Source organism: Microplitis mediator, chromosome 10 (assembly GCF_029852145.1).
Source record: "Microplitis mediator isolate UGA2020A chromosome 10, iyMicMedi2.1, whole genome shotgun sequence".
In the NCBI taxonomy this organism is placed as follows: Eukaryota; Metazoa; Arthropoda; class Insecta; order Hymenoptera; family Braconidae; genus Microplitis; species Microplitis mediator.
The window spans coordinates 19,548,270-19,563,911 of NC_079978.1; the positions used below are offsets into that span (position 1 = coordinate 19,548,270).

The following is a 15,642-nucleotide window of genomic DNA, read 5'->3' on the forward strand; positions in this document are numbered from 1 at the left end:
AATTTACTGTGATTCGGATCCGGTAGGGAAGTCGTTGAATTTACACTATTTTATAATTAATGGCATCAAACTTTTTATAACACAGCATAGATTAACACCCGATTTTTTTCAAAATTACGCAAAATATTTTACTATGCAGTATCATATAGTTCGCGTTAACCACAAAAATAAATTATGTTATGGGTTATAGCCAATTGGTTATAAGCTAATTTTTATTTTTTATAGTATAGTTTTATTTTTACATTTAAGTGCATCATTTAGGATTAGCGTAAGAGTGCTAGTAGTCGAAATCTACTAACCCAGATAAAGAGATATCGAATAAAACTATGGTACATCCTGTTTGACAATGCTTAAAGGTTGTCTCCTATAGTACGAATAGTGTGCGCGCGCGTTTGCTCGAGAGGGTTGTGATTCCACCCTCGCAAAGCATCCCCGTGCAAGTCCACAGGCTCGTTTCGGTATTCGCAAGTTCTATCAGCTAGTGCCCGCGCGTCTTCCGCGATAATCAGACCGCGCAACCAAAAAACGGTCAATTTTTGTTGTAAATTTATCCTCGTGGTGCACGATAGGCTAATTATCCTTTTGAAATTTTATCAACAAATTATAAATTTTTTAGTGACAAGTTTATTTACTATCATTATTTTTTTTTTTTTAATTAAGTGAAAATAATGAGGTTGTGTAAAAAGTGCGTTTTCCAAAAAAATTATTTTTGAATATTTTAGTGCCACATAAATTGTTCAAAATTTTAATTTTAATGAAAATTCGTTACAAAAAATTATATAAGTGTTAAAAAAAATTAATTTGTGTAAAAAAAAAAAAAAAAAAAAAAAAAAAAATATATGTATGCATGCATTTACAAATTTGTTATCGTATTTCAATAATAGTGAATTCGTCGCATTGTATATAAACTTTCATTCATTAACTGTTAAATTTAAATTAAACTTTGACACGACATATATACATATATATGGGATATCTTCAAACTACTGATATTACAGTTGGATTTCTCGTGCAATTGAAATGAACATAAGTGTTCTTTGTATTAAACTATTGGATTATGTTTATAAACAGTTTATACATTGAAGTTTTTAATAAAATTTGTTGGGTGTAGATAATTATCGCGGTTTCATTCTCATTGAATAGTTGAATTGAATACTGGCTGAAATTGTTGGAATAACCAAAAAAAAATATTTCGGAAAACAAACTGTTAATGGAATAATTACATATATATGTATATGTATTTCTGTGTATACGTGACTTGAAAAAGAGTTTAACGAACTCGTAGGTAAATTTTACGAGCGACGCCTAAAATTAACTATAACGGGAATTTAAATGAATTATATTGATTCGATAAATTGTTCGTTTTAACTAAAATGTTTTGTTGCATAGTTCTGTTTGTTGACAATAAATAATAATTACTGGAGTGAAATTGAACGTAATTGTTAAGTTTGTATATCGATTGTGTAAATATAAATAATTTAATTAACCGCTGAATTGGTGGTATAAAAAAAGATCAAAGTGGTGACGGGAATAGGAGCTATCGTGTATTGATAAAAGAAGACTGCAAGTTAATTAGTTTTAATGGGTACATTATTACATTATTCATATATAGTTTTATTTATTCAAAAGGGTTAGAACTGGGGTATAAGTGGAAAACAATTTTTTTCTCAGCTCAGAATTACTTTCAGTTACAAATTTTTTTTTTCCATTTATACCCCGTTCTGACCCCGTCATTTATAAAAAGATCTGAAAAAAGGTTGACCCTGCACCAGACTCGAAACTTCCCGCTGTTTCTGAGCTCTTTGAGCTCAACCATTCCGTTAATTCATTAGTATTTTTGAGCCTTTTAGCTCGAAAAAAGTGACATTTCGTATTAACCGCCGAAAATTCTGGGAATTGAAAATAATCACCGATCGTTTTCTGAAGTTTTGCTCACGATTATGCTTGACAAATTCAATGTTTTGGACAGAAATGGATAGACATGATCAATATGGAGAGTTACGTGAACTTTAAATTAAATCTGCGAGTTAATATATGAAACATCCGGAAATGAAATGTTAGAAACAGTGATTTTTCAAAAATGTTGATATTATTTATACTAGTGAACCGATTGCAATAATTTATGTAGAGGTCATCAATCTCTATAAAACCAAAGGGCTGGTATGAGTTTTAGAACATATGAGGAATTATATAATGCGTTATCCGAGAAAAATGCCATAAATCGTTATTATTTAAATTTTTCATCGCCGATATTTTTCGATCTAATCAACCGATTTTGATATTTAAGGCGGCAATCGACGCAGTTTTTCAGCCTTTAAAGCCAAAACGTTATTAGAATCAATCTGCTTCGTGATTTTTGAGTTTATCAGAAAAAAACACTTTTTGTAAATTCTTCAAATTACGATATCTCTTGAACCATTGATCCGATTTTGATGTTTGAGGCGGCATTCGACGCGGCTCATAGAGCTTTAGAGCTGCATAGATTTTAAAAACAATCTGTGAAACATACTAAAAGTTATCAAAAAAAAACATTTTTCAAAAAATTTTATTTTTGGAAAAACTCGAAACGTACTGTACCGATGAAAATAAATTTTTCTCAGGACCTAGCAATTGATAAGCCGCTTCGAATGCCACCTCAAAGATCTAAATCGGTTCATCCGTTCAAAAGTTATAGTTCTTACAAACTTTCCTATTTTTGAAAATTTCGAACTTTCTTAGCGGGAAGTTTAAAATTTTGATACATACATATTTCGTAAATGAAAACTTATCAATATTAGTTCTTTTTAATTGTTATTATTATCAATGATTTGATTATTATGAGAAATTAGCATAAACGTATAATCGTCATTTAACAGTGAATAGCAATTCATCACAATCTTCAATTACTTAGTAAATCAATTGGGCGTTCATACCTTCACATTTAGTTAATAAATGCATTAACCGATGTGTGGCCACTTCATATATATAGACATATAGAATGCATATCCAATTCGGGTTCAATCGAGCTAGTTAATGTACGTTTGGTACACATTAATCTTTCGATCCATTTCGAATAAAAAGGTAGTGAAATTTAAATTGGATATTCCTCGGTTTACACAGTTAAATATTTATTACGGCTAATTAAGCTCTCTTATTATAATAATGATTCCGAAGCCATAAAATGTTAATTAAACTTTGATTAAGAACACAAAAGTTAATTAAAAAATATTATAGCACGAAGTTTAATTCATTTATTATAAAATTCGTTGGCTAGTTTACAGAAATTTTTCGGGGTTATAATTTATTATTTTTACTAGTGAATCTAATAAAAAGTAGTTATTAAAAAGTAATTACTAGTACAGTATCCTCGAGTTCATTTATGCGCCTGCGTCATACGTGTGTTTTGATTAGATGCCTTTTATAAGCAAATTTTGTGTCTTGCTTATTTTTATGCAAGCTAGGGTATGCGAATAATTCAAACTTATGAATTATTAGTGTCAAATCCAAAAATTCAGATTTCCAAATTATTCGGATTATTCGTAAATTGTAGTGATAAATTTTTGATTATTAATCATAAGTTAGATAAAAATTAAATGCTCGAAGTTTGAACCACTATTTGAATTCCAACCGAATAATATGAAAATTTATGATTAATCCGAAAACTACCCGAGTAGAAAAATATATGAGAAAATCATATGCCACATATATGTCACCTATATTACAGATATGTGCGCAAAAATAAATGTGTTCGATAAGTTTCGCGTATATGTTGACATATACGTAGTGATATCTATATAATATATACAAAATATATATAAATATAAGTTCACGCAAAACAATGTGTCACATATGTCTAACATATATCTTCCGCGTAGGTAAAGAATGATTCAAATAATTTAAGACTTATGAATAATTTGCATTGCAACTTGAACCTGTTCTGAGAAATCGTGTTCTGACTGATTTTAATTGGTGACTTTCAAATGCTAATAAGTGAAGCACTCGAAAATTTCAGCAATTTTGTGATAGATAATTTGTGCACTGAAAAAAAAATTAGTTATCTTAACAAAAGTCAGGATTACGCAGTTATTTGTTGAGATAACAAATCCATCTTGGTCAACGCAACGAAGAAACATTTGTTATGGTAAGTAAAGTGAAGTTGCCGTTATAACAAATGACATGCGTTGAGCTATATATTAAATTAGGTTTTATAAAGATTTCGTGACTCGAGAAAATTTTACTTCACCTAAGATATTTTCGCTTCTCGATATATTCTCTTGATTCAGGAAAATCACTCCTTCAAGGCGCCCGCCTTTAACTATACTTAGACATATTGGTATACTTTTCAAAATAAATAGCGTTTAATATTTTAGCCATAATTTACAAACACAATTTATGTCCAAAATCCAGAACTTGTGATAAATTCTTAATGATATTGTTCACCTAATTAAAGCACGAAATTCTATGCGTATACCCGAGTCGAAATATTAAAACCCCATCTGAGCCTTGTAGCGCCTGAACCTTTTGATGTGGGTATTTGCCGCCTCGATTTTAAAACCTTTTTCAACCTAACTCGCCTGAAATTCGGGTAAGGAGGAGTGAACTAGGGTTTAGTTTGAAGTTTAAAACTCTGTTTCAACCTAGTACGCCTTAAATAAGGTCGAAAAAGAATGAACCGGGGTTTAATTTGAGATTCAAGACTCTACGTCAACTTACACTATAGTCGAACCTGTACATTTTTGTTTAGGATGAAAAGGGGATTAAAACTTAGAAATTATTTTTCTTATAGTAAGGTAAATTTTTTAAAATATTACAGTGTTTTCAAAATCTTACAATTTCTTTTACTGTATTTTCGTGTGTTTGTACCATTGCATAAAATAATCAACCAATGAAATATTGATTATTCAATTGTAATTTTCAAAGAAGTAGACATTTAAGAAAAAATATGCTATTAATATTTATACATTTAAAAATGATGAATCAACATATATATATATATATATATATATATATATATATATATATATATATATATATTCACGAATATCTTAATCCATTTTTTTCTAAAAATTCATGAATAACATAAAAAAATTATAAATATAATTATACTTATAGATAAAAACAAAGTCAATTGAATAATATCATAATATTTGGAATTTTTTTAGATACAGATTTTATAAATAATATAAGCATGTTAAAACTATAAATATCATATTAGAAAAATATATATTTTCATAATAACATATATTTTTATAAGGTAATTTATTAAAGGTATATCTTAAATAAATTGAAAACACACGGAAAAAGTAAAATTCTGCGATATTATTCAATTAATTTTGTTTTAATTTCAAAGTATAATTTTATTTATAATTTTCTTATATTATTTATAAATTTAGTGGAAAAAATGTAGATCATGATACTCGTAAATATAGGTCATCAGACGAACTAGGGTCTAACGGGGTTTTAATTAAAACCCTTTCTCAACCTAACTCGCCTGGAAACGAGCATGAAGAGGGCCGAAAGGGAGTTTAAATTTAAAACCTTTTTCAACCTAACTCGCCTGAAAACGAACGTATGTAGGCGCTACTGGAGTGAAATAGGGTTTAATTTCAATGCAGTTCTCTATCTTCTAAAACCCATTTCAACCTGACGCTCAGACTAAAAACTATACTAGGTTGAAACAGGGTTTAATTTTAAAAAAATTTCGACTCGGGTATTCAAATAATTTTTCCTCGACACATATCATTTGTTACAACAGCAACTTCACTTTATTTACCACAACAAATGTCACTTCGTTGCGTTAACTAAGATAGTTTTGCTATCACAACAAATAGCTGCGTAATCCTGACTTTTGTTATTATAGCAAATTTTTTTTTTCAGTGTATAAATATAAGTCCACGCAAAACAATGTGTCACATCCATGTAACATATATCTTCCACGTGGGTAACGAATAATTCAAATAATTTAAAACTTATGAATAATTTGCATTGCAACTCGAACCTGTTCCGCAAATTCGTGTTCCGACCGATTTTAATGAGTTATTTTCAAATGCTAATCAGTGAAGCACTTTAGAAAATTTCAGCAATTTTGTAATAGATAATTTGTGGGAAATGAAACGATCTAAAAAAAAAGGTCCAATACCACACTAAGATTAGTCTGATAGTTTCGTCGAAAAAGTCGATTGATACTAAAATTTATTACGAATTTAACTTCGACCCTGAATGACTCCTGAAAAATTGTTTTTATCGAAATACAAGGAGACAACTTTTTTGTAAAGCGTTCGATATCCAACAAAAATATCTATTGATTTTTCCGATATACTGATACGTTGATGAGTAATAACATTAGAAAATTTCCTGTGTAATGGAAAATCGGAAATTCCAATAGGGTTCAAACTTCAACAGTAATTTTTTTTCGTCATCTCGAACAATATTTTCCGTAAAATTAAAAAAAAAAAAGTTGTCGATTTTTTCGACTCAGTTTAATATATATGTATATATATTGTAATTTATACAACATTTTTCGAGAATTGTATGTCATATATTTTACAGTTCCTCTGTTAGTATAATATGACCATAGACATCTTCAGAGTTAAATCACTTGTTCATCATTTCGGATGAACGATTTCAGCCGTCATAGTTCTAGTTTCCGACAATTCAAAAAAGTAAAAAGAAAAAAAAAAAAAGTACGTAAAAACGGAATGAAAACAGAGCATGGAATCCGTTTTTTTTTTGCTGTATAGGTTTACAATCCACCTGATCTTTTTTATATATCCCCAAGGGATTGAACGTAAAAAAAAAAAAAATAAAATAAAAAAAATAAAAATAAAATAAAAGAACTGAATCAACAGAATTGTTTTGTCAACCAGCCTATATAGACTAAACAATAAACGTTAACTCGCGTAAATTCATTACAACATGTAACTTTTGGAATAAAAATAAATTCGCTCGCTAATAAATAGTGTATCAGGAAAAAAACAAAAAATCAAATCAAAGTAATAGCTCTTTAAACATTCATATTATGAACACGTGATTTACTACTGAAAAAATATTATGTTGGAAAAGGTTAAAATTCAATTGAACCATTTTCTTTTAATTAAAACAATCAAGTTTTTAATAAATAATTTATTCATAGTAAAACATTTTTCTTTAAAATCAACACAAATTGCGTGTAAAATATGTACCTGAAGATCGGAACGGTTTTCGCGAAACGAAAATCAGAAAACAAAATAACAAGTAAGAAGTCTACTGGATCTAGAGTTTTGAAATGTTTCGTACACGCGCTAATATGTCAGCTGAAAATTGCAGGCCACCCCCAACTACCCCTTAAGCAGTCAAATTACATGAATTTTTCATTTTCGTTGCGCGAAAAACGTTCCGATCTTCAGGTACATTGTAAAATAACGTTTTACACCCATTTACGTCATTTCAACTCTTACGAAAAAACACTAACGAACACTATTGGAAAAAACTAGTAAAAAAATAATGGTCGAGTCTTTTTACGCACTCGTGCATTTAGTGTTCTCGGTATTTTTAGTGTCATAAGCGTATGCACTTATTCCTTAGTATCGATGGTGTAACCCTATAAAAAAAATTAGATCCAATCAAATATACTTATGATTACTATTTGTACTGATTGATTGATGTTTATTAATTTTTTTATCGATGAAAAAATATTTGTCATTCCTGGGGCTCGAACCTGAATCCTTCTGCATATCAGTTGGAGCTCTTAACGTTCTGCCAACACCATGGACTTAGTACGTAGGCTTATTTTGTAGGTCTACATATTTATCGTAGAAATCTTAATAATCTTAACGGTGACAGCTCTTACATTAATTACAAAATTTTAAGGTTAGAATTTTTTTTTTATTTGAAACATGGTTGATACTGATATCACTTTCAACAGTGATGTAGACTCACTAATTGAACTACTACTGATCACTAATGAAACACGATTCAATACTAATAATTTCTAATAGTAGGTCATTAACTCCAATAGTGTTCATTAGTGATCATAATTTTTTTTTGTAAAAGATTATCAAGATTTTCTCATAAGCATAAGTAATTATGTAAAATGAACATATTAAATTTCGAAAAAAAATACAATTTTAAGGTTCCCATACACAGTCACCGAGCTTCGGAATTTTCCCATAGATCGGCCGATGCCTAGTTTAGGATGATTGGCCAATAAATGGCTAACTATACTGGCCCGTACATGGTGAATCATTGGCAGCCGTCTTTTTGCTTATAAAAATGGCGTACAATTAATCGCCGTTGGTTAGCCAACGGTTTGATCGAACGCCATTGATACCAAGGTTTGGCCGATGATTGATTGCCACGATTGGCCAATGCTTGGCAAACCGTTATCATCCGATATTTAGCCGATCTTCGGCTGATGCTTGAAAATTGGCAGCCATTCACGGGCCAATAATGGGCCGATTTTTTTTTTTTGTATGGGTGGACCCGAAATGTCATTTAACGGCATTGATTTTGAGCATGTATTATAATAGTACATTACACACCTTGAAAGGAAAGTTGTAAATTCCACTCCTTGTGTGTAGCTGCCTACCCGAGCCGTGGGTATACAGTTTTCGACCAAATCTGAACCCAATAGTTTAAATTTTTGCCTCTGTTTATAGGATCCACAGCGCAAGTCCTAATTTCTATCATTCGTTTTCTCATAAAAGAACAAAACGACTTTCTTTCTTCTAGACAAACCAGGAATTGAAACTTTTAGCCCAGATAGGGTGAAAAAATAATATTTCTATAACATTTTTGTGTGTTGCGAAATAAATCGACTAAAACTGGTCGAACAAAATAATGACAGTTCTAAAGTTACACATAACAAAATTAAATATTTAACACCCGCTTTTTTTTTACTAATTGACTAAATGTTTCTTTCTGTGTAAAAAAATGTGGTTTTTACAACCACAGTTTTACGCGAATGTCAGTTAATTTAATAATTCTGTAGCGTATGAACCATAATTGCTTCCGCAATTATGTTTAAATTTAATATGATTTGTCCCCATTAATATTCGAGTAAATCAACCGAAAATTATCCGGGTTTGGTGAATTAGTTTGTCTTTATTTTAATACTTCTCTTTTTACATCAATACATGGTATGTAAATGAATGCGCCAGGAAAAAGTTTCGAAGCGTGCATCGAGTATGCCTGCAATAATTTGCATCGAGAATATAATATGGAAAGGAAAAAACATTAATAATATATTTATTCACGGCACGGTTTTATTTAATTTAATATTTGGAATAAATTATTGACTTATTATGTAGTGAGTTTCTATTCATACGCAAATGAAAGGGTTAAGCACCTAGATGATGTTTCACACTTCTGCTATTAAAATTTTACTAAAGGGTTTAGTGATAATTTGATTTAAAAACGACAAACTTTACTTTAAGTGTTTGTTCTCTTGTTCTTCTGCGTGCCTTTGCTTCAAGCGTTTCTTCTGATTACATATGGAATTGGCGTCGTCGAGAAGAACAAACTGTACTTCTAACCTTTTATTGACTTAGATTTTCACTTTAAGGTGTTCTTTTATTGTTAGATAGTTATCGTAACAGTTGATCTTTACTGATAAATTTAGTTATTCCATTCATGATTTTATTTAAACTGTTTTTTATTTAATATACATGATTTTATTTATTTACGACCGTTAATATTTGAAATTCATCGAAATACTGATACTTGTATGTCAAAATGAAAAGTTTGAAATTATTATTGTTATTTCAAAAAACGTCATATTTTAAGTTTGATAATTAATATATGAATTAATTATATATGGAAATAATTATGTTTCTAATTAATAGCTGTTTCTATTAAATATACACGGGAAAACAATTATGGGAACTTTTGCTATGCATTATGGTAATATTTTCCATAATGGTATATGAATTGTACCTATACTATTATAGGGATAATTCCCGTTATATATGGGAATAGTTTCCATAATAGTATGGAAATAGTTCCCATAATAGTATGGGAATAGTTCCCATACCATTATGGAAACCATTTCCCTGATGGTATAGGAAAAGTTCCTATACCGATATGGGAACCATTCCCATCATATTATGAGACCTATTCCCTCATTATTATGGGAACCATTTCCATAATGGTATAGAAATTGTACCTATACTATTATAGGGATGGTTCCAATAATATATGGGAATAGTTCCCATAATAGTATAAGAATGGTTTCCATAGCATTATGGGAACCATTCTCCTAATGGTATGGTAACAGTTTCTGTACCAATATGGGAATGGTTCCCATCATATTATGAGACCTATTCCCTCATTATTATGGGAACCATTCCCATAATGGTATAGGAATTGTACCCATACTATTATAGGGATGGTTCCAATAATATATGGGAATAGTTCCCATAATAGTATAAGAATGGTTCCCATACCATTATGGGAACCATTTCCATAATGGTATGGTAAAAGTTGCTGTACCAATATGGGAATGGTTCTCATAATATTATGAGAACTATTCCCTCATTCTAAAAGGAACCATTTCCATAATGGTATAGGAACTGTACCCATACTATTATAGGGATGGTTCCCATAATATATGGGAATAGTTCCCATACCATTATGGAAACCATTCCACTAATGGTGTAGGAAAAGTTCCTATACCAATATGGGAACTATTCCCATAATATAATGGGAACTATTCCTATAATATTATGGGAATGGTTCCTACAATTCATGGAAATGATTCCTATAAAATATCGGATGCATTCCTATATATTTTGGGAATCACTCCCATAATATAATAGGAACAACTCCTATAAATTATACGAACAATTCCTATAATTATAGGAACCATTCCTGTAATTATAGGAACTACTCTCATAATTTTAGTCATAGTTCCTATGTTGGTATAAGAAAAGTTTTTATAGAATTATTGGAACCGTTTCCATAATTTTCTTCCCGTGCACATTTATTTAAGAATTAAAACTCCGGACCGGAGTGAATGCGGATCGAAACAAAACCCATATTCACTACGGATTCACTCCCGACTTTTCACAGCGTCTCTAATTAAGAAAAAGGATTCGAAATGATTTGCAATGTTAAATGCCTATAAGAAGAGCGATCAAAAGTATTAAAAAGTTAAAAAACTTTTTTTTTTTCTAATCGTTTTAATTAGTTTCTTTTAATAAGGGTAATTACCAAATGGCACAACAATAACATATCGATAAATATGAGATCAGTGGAGGAATGAACAGAACGCGTCTTTATAAAATTTCTTATAAAAATTGATTTCCACATCACAGAGTAAATAAAATATTGGATTCGATCAGTCGAAAAGTAATAAATCAAATATAGGTTATTTACAGAATCCGGCTTTGATTGTGTTGTGTCAAAGGAGAACTCATGTGGATAATCACCCTCGTTCGCGGCTCGACAGCTCGTCTCCCTTTTGCTCGTCTGTAACACAGCGCACCCTATCAGCTCATTCTAGAAATAATCCATACCCTAATTTGCCACTTCTCTATCTAGACGCGTAAAAAGCTATTTTGCCAAAATGATTTCTAGATTTATTTTTAACGACTTCACAGATGAGTCTCTAAAAGTCGGAAGATATTATTTTTTTACAAGCCAATGAATGCTTTCTTTTGATCCTTTTGCTTTCAAACCGACTTTCATTGTAAGTGAACTATTTATTTTTTCCTTTTATTGAACATTAAAATGGATTTTTTTAAATAAATTTACACAACTCAAAGCACTGGATTAATTTTACTGCCAATTTTTTTTTTTTTTGTTTACAAATTTTATTCCTTACGTGAGAAGTTAAAGAGTTATGAAAAATGTGTGTCACGTATAATAGTCCGTGAACATTAAGCCCACGATAACTCATCCGCGAGAAAAATATCCTGAAGACAAAATGTAAGTAAGCTCATTTGAATAAAAAAAAGGGTAAAAACGATAGCGAACATCACTAATTGCATTTCTAATATAATTTAAACCCAGTAAAATATTAATTTATTCAAAATTATGGTTAATTGTTTTTGAGATTGTGGGTTTGAAGAAATTTTTTTATTAGATAATTTATAATAATTTGTGAGGTTCGACGGCTGGACCTCTTGTTAGATACGTATAGATTTATTGTGCATTACAATTTTTTTTTGCACCGTGGCTAGGCGTGCTATGGCGTACGTCATTAGTCTCGATCGGTCTGGGTTCGAATCTTAGGTTGGGTAAAATTATTTATTTATAAAAAAAATTTTTGTTAAGATATAAACTAATCTCAACTATTAGACAACCATGAGTCGAATTCCATTATCGCGGAACTTCCTCGTAATCTTGATCCCCACTGTGACCTATGCTGCCTCCCGCCCATGCCTGTGTATATTTACATCTTCCATGTAGATGTAACCCGTATGGAAAAGCTATATATTGTTAAAAATATATAAAAATATATATGGTGAATATGTGATAAAATATATAGTGGCAAAAATATATATATTTATGGATATATGTTTTTTACATATATTGGATTATATATTTTTAATAATATATTTCTTTTTATATAATGTTTTATATTTCTCTATATATATTATCTCATATAATGCTCAATATATTTTTGTCATATGTGGATGGGATATATGTAATTTATAAAGTATAATATAATAAAATTTATATATAATTTGACTCATATAATTAGTGATATATTGTCTGTATATAATTGATCATACATGGAAGAACTTATATGTTTAAATCTATGGTTTGCGGTATATTGAAGTTATATTTTTCCAATATATTAAAAATTTCATTTTTCTCGATATATTGAAAATTATAGTCTTTATAGGGGAGGGTGGGGCAGAGCGGCCCCCCTGAAATTTTGATCAAAAAAAATTTTTTTTTTTTTTCGCCTAATTACTATAAACCCGATATGTTTGCGCATTTTTAGCCCTACGCATGACATTTGGGGCAAAATGGACAAGCCCAAAATTTTTAAAAAGTGATTTTTTCATATTTTTATCGTCAAATTAAAAAAAAGTTATTATAATTCCACATTTCTAGCCCTACGCATAACACCTGGGGCAAAATGGACCAGCCGAAACTTCTAAAAAAATTATTTTTTCATATTTTTCGGCCGTTTCTCTATGTAAGAGGCAAATTTGGTCACTAAAAATTTATAAAAATTAAATTTTTTTTTTTAGTTGATAAATTTTTGAAATAAAGTAAAACTATAGAATTGATTTTTTTTTTTATTAAATAACAATTATTAATTAAGGTAATCGCGAGTGAACGATTTATTACACTTTAAAAAATTTTTTTCGAGTAATATAAAACCAAAAATAGTTGTCAAGAGAAAGAAATACATTCTTAATGATAAAAACAATTTAAAAAAAAAAAAAACGAAAAAAAAAAATTTTTTATCACTTTTTGGAGGGGGGCCGCTCTGCCCCACAAAAAAAAATTTTTTTTTTCAGAATTTTGGAAAAATGTCCATAAATTTGTTCGAAATAGGACAAAAGTAAAGTGATCTTATGGTTGAAAGCCACAAAAAAAATAAATTGGCTTAGGGGGGCCGCTCTGCCCCACCCTCCCCTACTTTTAATAAACTAAATAAATGATATAAACAGATACTCGCTGATAAAATGCATGTTTACTCAATTATAAAAGCAAATATATGGATAATTATGAGATCATTATTTTTATTTGGATACTTTAAACATACGAACATAATACTCCCGTGAACATGTAAAAACGATGATGCTTATTATACTTTACTATTTATTCAATGACATGGTTATTCTACGTATAAAAATGTCAAAAGCAAAAATGTTAAGTTCAATAGGACGGAAAAAATTTAGGTATATCTGTAAATGTGAGAATAACTCACGAGGGGGTGTGACGTCTCTATATCAACGTTCCAAATGTCATACGCAGTACTCTTTTATAGGTTTATCAAGGAAAATAAAATAAATAAATAAAATTTATATAAATATAAGATAAAATGAAAATAAGAAACTCGATATAGCTAAATGCTTTTTTTATAATATATATCAATAAATATACACTGAGAGAAAAAAAATTTTATTTCGGGATGAAAGCAATAACTTGTTAAATTTTTCGAAAATCGATATTTTTCACAGCGGGAAGTTAAAAAAGAATTTGAGAAAGATATAATTAAAAATTAGAAAAAACTTCCCGACCCGGAGATATTGAAAGAAAACTTTCTTACTGTCTATCCTTATGAAGAGAGAAAAACGAACATTAATGAATGCTGGTTAGTTTAAAAGGAAAAGATGGACAAAATTATGATGTAAAACTTTTTATTTCATTCGCCAACGTTTCGTCAACTTTGTTGACTTCTTCAGGGCTCTACCATGAGAAACAAACAATTACAAACAATTACAAATTATTAAAATTTATAATCACAAAACATATGTATATAAAGACATATATGCAACGATAAAATAAAAATACTAAAATATATAACAAACTGTTTACCAAAATTAGGCGTTTTACATATTAGTCAATGTCAAAGGTATTGAAATGAAAACTCACGTAGTACATAGTTGTTTATAACTGCTCAACAAAACCATAGCAATGACCATAAGAATTTTGTATTTAACTATTAATAATTAATTGTTAAGTTAATCATTAATTGATGAAATCTTTCTCAACCAATCTATTTGCTACGTATTAAACTTTTATATGAAAATTTATGTATAACCTTAATGGTATTTACGCGGAGTGGTAACTAATTTAAGTCTACTAACTGCTATAACCAATATATGGTAAAGTACACTGTAAAAAATTCGCGGAGTGAATGCGGATTAAATCCGGAGTGAATGCGGAGTGAATGCGGAGTGAATGAATTTTTAATTATTCACACCCGTCGGAGTGAAATTCACTCCGCAGGAGAGTTTTCGCGGAGTAGATAATTTTTTATTAATTTAATCCCTCCGGAGTGAAATTCATTCCGGAGCGGAGTTTCGAAAATATTATTAATAAAATATAACTCCACATAATCAAATCGAAGTAAAAATTCGCGTATTACATTATTGATCACCTGATACGCACACACATACACACATACATATTTAGGCACACACGCGCACTCGCACACACACGCACAACATTTGCACACACGCACAAATTTGCACACAAGCACACATTTGCACACACTCACATATTTGCACACACGTACACATTTGTACACGCGCACACATTTGCACACACACAAAAATTTGCACACACTCACATATTTGCACACGCGCACACATTTTCACACACGCACAAATTTGCACACACGCACACATTTGTACACACGCACACATTTGCACACACGCACAAATTTTCAGACACGCACAAATTTGCACACAAGCACACATTTGCACACACACAAACATTTGCACACACTCACATATTTGCACACACGCACACATTTGCACACACGCTCACAAACACCTGTACACACCCAATCACACACATGCACGCAAACACACACACACACACATTGTTTAGCAGTTTAATATATAAATTTATTTAAGTATTAAAACTTCGGACCGGAGTCAATTGGGAGTGAAATAAAATCCGCGTCACTCCGCAATCACTCCGCTAAAAAAAACTCCTAATTCACTCCGCATGCGGAGTGATTTTTTTTAAAACTTCGGAACTCCGAGTGGCGGA

General features: G+C 30.3%; 1 protein-coding gene across 11 annotated transcripts in view; it reads left to right on the forward strand.

Annotated features, from left to right (window-relative positions):
• Window positions 1-855: 855 nt before the first annotated feature.
• LOC130676567 (glutamate receptor ionotropic, kainate 2-like) overlaps window positions 856-15,642 on the forward strand; it is a 297,696-nt gene continuing 282,909 nt past the window's right edge. For 7 of the 11 annotated variants that reach the window (XR_008991438.1, XR_008991439.1, XR_008991440.1 and 4 more), the window contains exon 1: window positions 858-1,585. The gene's annotated coding sequence lies outside the window, so the exon portion shown is untranslated. Of the gene's footprint in view, window positions 1,586-15,642 lie in introns of all 11 variants that reach the window. The other 4 variants (XM_057482888.1, XM_057482894.1, XM_057482889.1 and 1 more) reach the window with 4 other exon arrangements.